At 45.6% G+C, this 6,901-nt stretch overlaps 1 long non-coding RNA gene across 1 annotated transcript; it reads left to right on the forward strand.

The window, feature by feature from the left end:
• The first annotated feature begins 2,209 nt into the window (after positions 1 to 2,209).
• Positions 2,210 to 4,581, forward strand: LOC129049028 (uncharacterized). The gene is made up of 2 exons (XR_008511783.2): positions 2,210 to 2,364; positions 4,167 to 4,581. It is a non-coding gene; the product is annotated as an uncharacterized LOC129049028 (long non-coding RNA).
• Positions 4,582 to 6,901: the final 2,320 nt, after the last annotated feature.

Here is a 6,901-nt window from a genome sequence, read left to right on the forward strand (position 1 = left end):
TGGGTCCCGGCTTTAACTCCAGCAAATGCCCTGTTATCCGTTGTGTATGTTTGATCCACCTCTAAGAAAAGTCTGAAACCTCTGCTCCTAGTCCAACCCCTTCACATGGCAGATGAAGAATCTGAGGCTCGGGTCCTTGGAAATGTCAGTGTTGCATGGCTAGTCCAAGATGGCCCTGGGACAATATCCCGTGCTAAGAGCACAAGTTCTGCAATTACACCACCTAGCTTTGTGATCTTGAGCTTGTTACTTAACCTCTTCATGCCTCAATTTCCTCATCTTTAAAATGAGAGAAAACAACAGTGCCTACTTCTAAGAGTTTTTATAAGGAGTAAACAAATATATATATATATATATATACACACACATATATTTACTACACACACACACACACACACACACACACACACACACACACATAGGTAAAGTACTGAGGACCGGCCATGGTGGTTCATAACTATAATCCCAATTCTTTGTGAGACCAAGGCAGGAGGATCAATTGAGCCCAGGAATTTGAAACCAGCCTGAACAACATAGGGATAGTCTATCTCTACAAAAATTGTGAAAAATTAGCCAGACATGGTGGTGCGCACCTGTAGTCTCAGCTACTGGAGAGGCTGAGGTGGGAGGATTGTTTGATCCCAGGAGTTGGAGTCTGTAGTGAGCTATGATTGTGCCACTGCACTCCAGCCTGGCAATAGAGTTAAGACTGTGTCTCAATCAATCAATCAATAAAAAGTGCTTAGAACGGCATCTGGCTTATAGTGCTCCTTAAGCGTCAGTGATTATTATTAGAAAACTTGACCCCACTTCACACTCTAATAAAATTTAACCTTGAGTAGGATGTTGACTTTTAATATATGCATTGCTCTCCACTGACAGCCAGGAAGCTTCATGAAGTAAGAATAGCATCAGCAGGCTGTGGCCCACACTGAGATGGGATGGGCACCATTTGTCTCCTTCATTCCTGAAGCACCCCAGCTTGGGCCAGGCACCCTTGTTGGGACGGTGAGTGGTGGAGAGATTTAGTTAGATGAAGGGGGAAAGCCCATGGAGGCTGAAAAAGGAGAGACTGGAAAGAAGAGAGGATTTAATCTAAGCAATTTCTTCCCCAATAGCTATCATTTGCGACAGACTTGTGCAGCCGGGCTTGTGGGACCGCTTGGGTGCCATTTTGACCACTAGAGGTCAGTGAATGTTTACTCTCCCAAAAGTGTGGGTCTCCAGTAGAGACGATGTCCATAGATCAGCTGTAGTACCTCTCCATCCCTCTCCACCAACACCCCTTTTGTGGACCTGGGTTTGGTTTGATTTTCCAGGAGTCTAAGTCATCCACAATTTTCTCCTGTTCCTTCCAGAACCACATTAGCCTTTGCAGGGCAAGGCTCTGGCCAAGGGTGGAGAATATGATATGTGGCCAGAGATCACTTTTTCCTCTAAAGCCCACGAGCTCAAATGCTCAAGACTGTCAGTGGCACTCATTTTATAACAAACGCAGTCTAAAGTCTTCCAGGCCTGCTAACTCTCATCCTTCCACCACGGCATTACATTTTGTCGTCTCTCCCCAACTCCACTCACCTCTTTCCCCATCATGTATCCCTCTGTAGGGCTCCCTCCTGTTTTCCAAGGCATGCATCAAACACTATAATTCTCTATTCTAGGAATCCTATGACACATTGTCCCTCTCCTATACTGGTTACATGTACGCATTATAGTATATACATACTACTGCATATGACAATTGTTTTTGTCTTAGCTCATCTTCTAGACTGAACTCCCTGAGGCCTCGGACTATGAATTATTCATTTTTAGTGTATTCACAGTTCCTGGTGCAAATGTGATGTTAACAACTATTTGCTGAATGAACATATTTTTCATTACAGTCAACTGACTCACTGGCTTAAACTGGTATGTGAGAACCTCTATGCAGAAAGAGATCTGTATGCTTCCCAGAGGCGATCCATGCCAGCCTCTGCCTCAAGGCAAGCTGTGCCTAGGTTTCCCACACTGCTGGTGCTAGCCATGGCCATGTCCTCTTCCTTCAGACAATCAGATTTCATTTTCCAGTCTCCCTTGCCACGAGAGGTCATCATGCGATTAAATCATGGCCAATGGAATGGGAGCAAAGTCATGTATACTTTGTCCCAGCCTGACCCATAAAAACCAAAAAGGTTTCATTCCCAATCTCTTTCCCTCTTTGGACCTAGAGAAGGTGCAGCCATGAGAGGAAAGGTGCCTGCATCCCTACATGACCACAAGCAAAGCCCCTGCTGACCACGAGCGAGAAATTAACTCTTCAATAGTGCACAAGCCACAGACTACAGGACGGCCCCAGGAAGGATGGGACCTTGGAGGAATTCAAAGGTCAGGGATTTTTTTTTCCCATTCACTGTGGCAAAATATATAAATCACAGAACTTTAGAGCAAGAAGGCGTGGATCCAGCCCAAAATTTTAACAGATGAACAAATTGAGGGTGAGAGTGGTAAGGCAACTCACCCAAGGTCACACGGTTACTTGGTAGCATAAAGAAGACTACTAGAATGTCAGTTTTCTTCCCGTTCTGTACACCATGCCCTGAAGGCTGCCCCAGAGTGAGCAGAGTGCTGCTGAGTGGTGTGGCCAACTCTGAAAGGCCACTGTGAAAATGTTAAACAAAGGTGTTAAGTCTCCATATCACAAGAAAAAAGAATGGTTCGTAGGTTTGGGCCACCAGGTTGAAAACTAAGGTCAAAATATTAAGCCAAGTTCAGCAGGAATTACGGCTGGAATACACAAGGAGTTAGGGAGAACAGAAGAGAAATCAGCTGAAGAAATAGGGCTCCTGAAAATGTCCTTTGGCTCCGTTTGACCCAGCCCCTTGACCTAAGAAGCATAATGACCCAAAGTGTTTTGATATTTGTTACAATTGCTTGTGGCACGGGGCTGTAATCCTCACAAGAGAACTACTGGCTATACAACTGATGGGTACAGACATCAACAATGACATGGATGGGCAGAAATCCAAGAGCACACATAGATCACAGAACAAGAGATCAGAGAGACAAGTCATGATTTAGTACAGTACTAGCATCTTTAAAGGCGTCAGAGATAACTGAGGCATTTGGGTTTTTAAAAAGTGAGGATAAGCACTGAGACCTCAGGCATCTCGGGTATTTTTCAAAATCATCTCTTTTAAGGAAATCTTCCCTGGCTTCCCACTGGTTTCTCTCTGAAAGTTTAGCAACTTAATCTACAGAAATATTTCCAGTGACAGCATCATCCACCAATCCCTGTCTGTGCAGAGTAGGAATGCACACATGTTCTTTTCCTGTCTCCACTGACTCCTGGGCAGAGCAAACTCAAAACATTCATGTTCACCTAATTCCCAGCTGCTCTATTGGTAGCAGTGCCCCTTTACATTTTTTATGACACTTTACATTATCCTCACTGATCCTCACAACAAGCTCTGTGAGGTGGAGGCTATTATCATCCCATCTTACATATAAGAAAATTGCATATTACATATAAGAAAGGTGAAGTAACTTGTCCAAGGTCATTCTGTTCATAAATGGTAGACCTGGGACCTGAGCCCAAAGGGTCTTACTACAGAGATTGTGTTCTTATCACAATCTAGTACCATCTTTCCAGATGTGTGTGCACGTACCTGTGTATGGGTGTGTACACCCAAGTGCAAGGCTTGTGGTGGGAGAACACGGGAGTATAATTTCTTTCTAGGCGGGGCATAGTGGCTCACGCTTGTAATCCCAGCACTTTGGGAGGCCGAGGTGGGCGGATCATGAGGTCAGGAGATCGAGACCATCCTGGCTAACACGGTGAAACCTCATCTCTACTAAAAATACAAAAAAAAAAAAAAAAATTAGTGGTGGGCCCCTGTAGTCCCAGCTACTCGGGAGGCTGGGGCAGGAGAATGGTGTGAACCCTGGAGGCAGAGCTTGCAGTGAGCTGAGATCGTGCCTCTGCACTCCAGCCCGGGCAACAGAGCGAGACTCTGTCTCAAAAAAAAAAAAAAAAAAAAATTTCTTTCTGACCACTCAAACACTTTGAGGGAAAGGAGGTCCACATCTAAGAGGTATTGTATTGCTCTTGCTTATCAACATAATAACCATTTTTATTAATGCTTGTGTTTATAAAATACTCATTATTTTTGAAATTTTTTTTATTCCAGAAATGAAGACTGGGGAAGCAATAGGACACACAGGCAATGGAGCTGGGCATTGGTTGTTCCCATTCATTCATGCAGCAAATGGCAATTGCGTCCCATTCCTGTGCTAAACCTGCGCAGGTGCTGCAGGACTTCCTGGACATAAGACCCTGTCCGGGCACTCACCACCGTCATGCTTGAGGCCCTGCCCTGGCGTCAGTCTTTCCACGATGCTGACTGGCAGTGTGTCGGGACAGTCCCCAGGCAGGCCTCCCAGATACCTGTCTAGATTATCTCTTTGGTGGATGTAGCCTTTGCCCCAGCATTCAGCGGTGACAAGAGAAGAATGTACTTTCATTCTTCCCAGGCTCTACCTGGGTGTGGTGGATGCTGCTGTCACTAGAAGGCTTCTGTAAATAAAGCCTGCTTAATCTCCTTAGCCGGATGGCTGTGTCAGTCGGGTTGGAGCCGCCAGGAAAGCAGCCCATGCTTTAGATTCCCCAAATTGTTAGAGGCCACGGGTGAGCCACAGCAGATCCCCCTGAACGGAAAGGCCTGCATTGGCTTGCCTGCTGATCAGGGTGTGCTCTGTGGGGCTTCTTCACCAACGCAGAGAGTCTGAGCAAATTCCCTGGACACCAGGCGACTGAGCAGCTTCCAGTGTTACGGCATCCACATTCTTCAATCCACTTATACCTGAATGGGACTGTCCCTTAGAAGAAAACGGGGCCAAATATTTGCAATTGGGCCTCAGGAAAATTCAGGACTTAATGTTACCGCCAACCTAGATCTCCTACGAGTTTACTGTTTAATGTTGATTAATTGCCCATTTTATCAAGCATCCCATAGTTTCCATATATACTGACTATCCTACGTGTATGAGTTAGCTATACCACAATAGTGCTATTAAAACAGCCACCCCAACATTCAACGGCATACTATAAGCATTTCCTCCTAGCTCAGGTATCAATCAGTGGGTCATCTAGGTGTTGGCTGACCCAGGGTAGGCTCAGCTGGGCTTGGCTGCAAGCTATGGATTGGTTTCTGGTCTGCTCTATGTCTCATCCTGCTGGGGCCACAGGCTTCCCAGGGAAAATTCATCCCAGAGCAAAGGATGGGTGCACAAGAGGGCAAGACCAGCCAGCTGAGCATATTGAAAGCTTTGCTCTTGTCCTTTCTTCTCACAGATTGTTGTCCAAAGAAAGTCCTATGCCAAACCCAAAGCCCAGGGTAGGGCAGTACACGCTGCCCACCAGCAGGCCATGGCAAAGGTGTTTGTGTACATCACTGTGGGAGACTGAAGAACGGGCACCAAGGATCAATCGGCCACCATGTAAAGTCTGAGGGAAAGATGCCCCAGCTATTCTTAAGACTTTCAAAATAGGCTTCCAGTTCATTAAAAAGGTGTCATGATATTCTTTTCAAAATTCTTCCAAATTCCTTTCATTTCAAATGCAAATAAATTTGGCTGTGCAATATTTTCAGAAAAGAGTAGGGAGGAGATGGCACGCATTGTAAAATCAAAAAGGCGGGGTCACCCAGCTTCGAAGGGAAAGAAGGACATGTGAATGGAGAGCTGTGTTTTAGTCATGCTACAAAGGCAAGTCTTTGAGACTAAGCTCAAGCTTATTTCTAAATCTCCTGGTCTCATCTTGAGTAAGTAAAACCATAGTTAGGACAGGTTGCTAGCTCCCTTCCTCCCCCCAACCTTCCCCCCATGGCCCGACTTCATCGATAAGATTATTCAGGGACTTTTCAAGTCACTTGATATCAAGAAGTGAAGCAGCTTGCATTCTTTCCTTGCGTGGTACTGTTATTAAAAGTTTAGTGCCGGCTGGCTGCAGTAGCTCACGTCTGTAATCCCAGCACTTTGGGAGGCTGAGGCAGGCAGATCGGAGGTCAAGAGATTGAGACCATTCTGGCCAACATGGTGAAACCCTGTATCTATTTAAAATACAAAAGTTAGCTGGGTGTTGTGGCAGGCGCCTGTAATCCCAGCTACTCAGGAGGCTGAGGCAAGAGAATGGCTTGAACCCGGGAGGTGGAAGTCGCGGTAAGCCGAGATCATGCCGCTGCACTCCAGCCTGGCCACAGAGCGAGACTCCGTCTCAAAAAAAAAAAAAAAATGTAGTGCCCTGTCTTCTGTGTTTGAACTAGCTGTCTGTCTGTCAAATTGGACTAACTTTAGTCCAGGGGAATGTCAGGTAAACAGAGGAAAGCAATGGCAGTGTACTCACAATAAAATAAAGAAACAAAAGGTGAAAAAGGCACATTGGAATTCTTGAGGAAGGACCACTTTTTTTTTTTTTTTTTTTTTTTTTTTGAGACGGAGTCTCACTCTGTCACCAGGCTGGAGTGCAGTGGTGCGATCTCAGCTTACTGCAACCTCCACCTCCCAGGTTCAAGTAATTCTACTGCCTCAGCCTCCCGAGTACCTGGGACTACAGGTGCCTGCCACCACGCCCAGCTAATTTTTGTATTTTTAGTAGAGATGGGGTTTCACCATGTTGGCCAGGATGGTCTTGATCTCTTGACCTCGTGATCCGCCCACCTTGGCCTCCCAAAGTGCTGGGATTACAGGCATGAGCCACCGTGCCCGGCCAGGACCCCGTTCTTAAGTTGTCAGGGAATGCATTCTCTTTTTAAGACAGTTTTGCCATTGTCAGTGGTAATTAATCTCAATTATTCTTTTAAAAAATATCTTATGAGGAACATGTACAGTAATTATGCATTTGTAAAAGTCCAGAAAGAGATGCACT

This window comes from Pongo abelii, chromosome 10 (genome assembly GCF_028885655.2).
Source record: "Pongo abelii isolate AG06213 chromosome 10, NHGRI_mPonAbe1-v2.0_pri, whole genome shotgun sequence".
Taxonomy (NCBI): Eukaryota; Metazoa; Chordata; class Mammalia; order Primates; family Hominidae; genus Pongo; species Pongo abelii.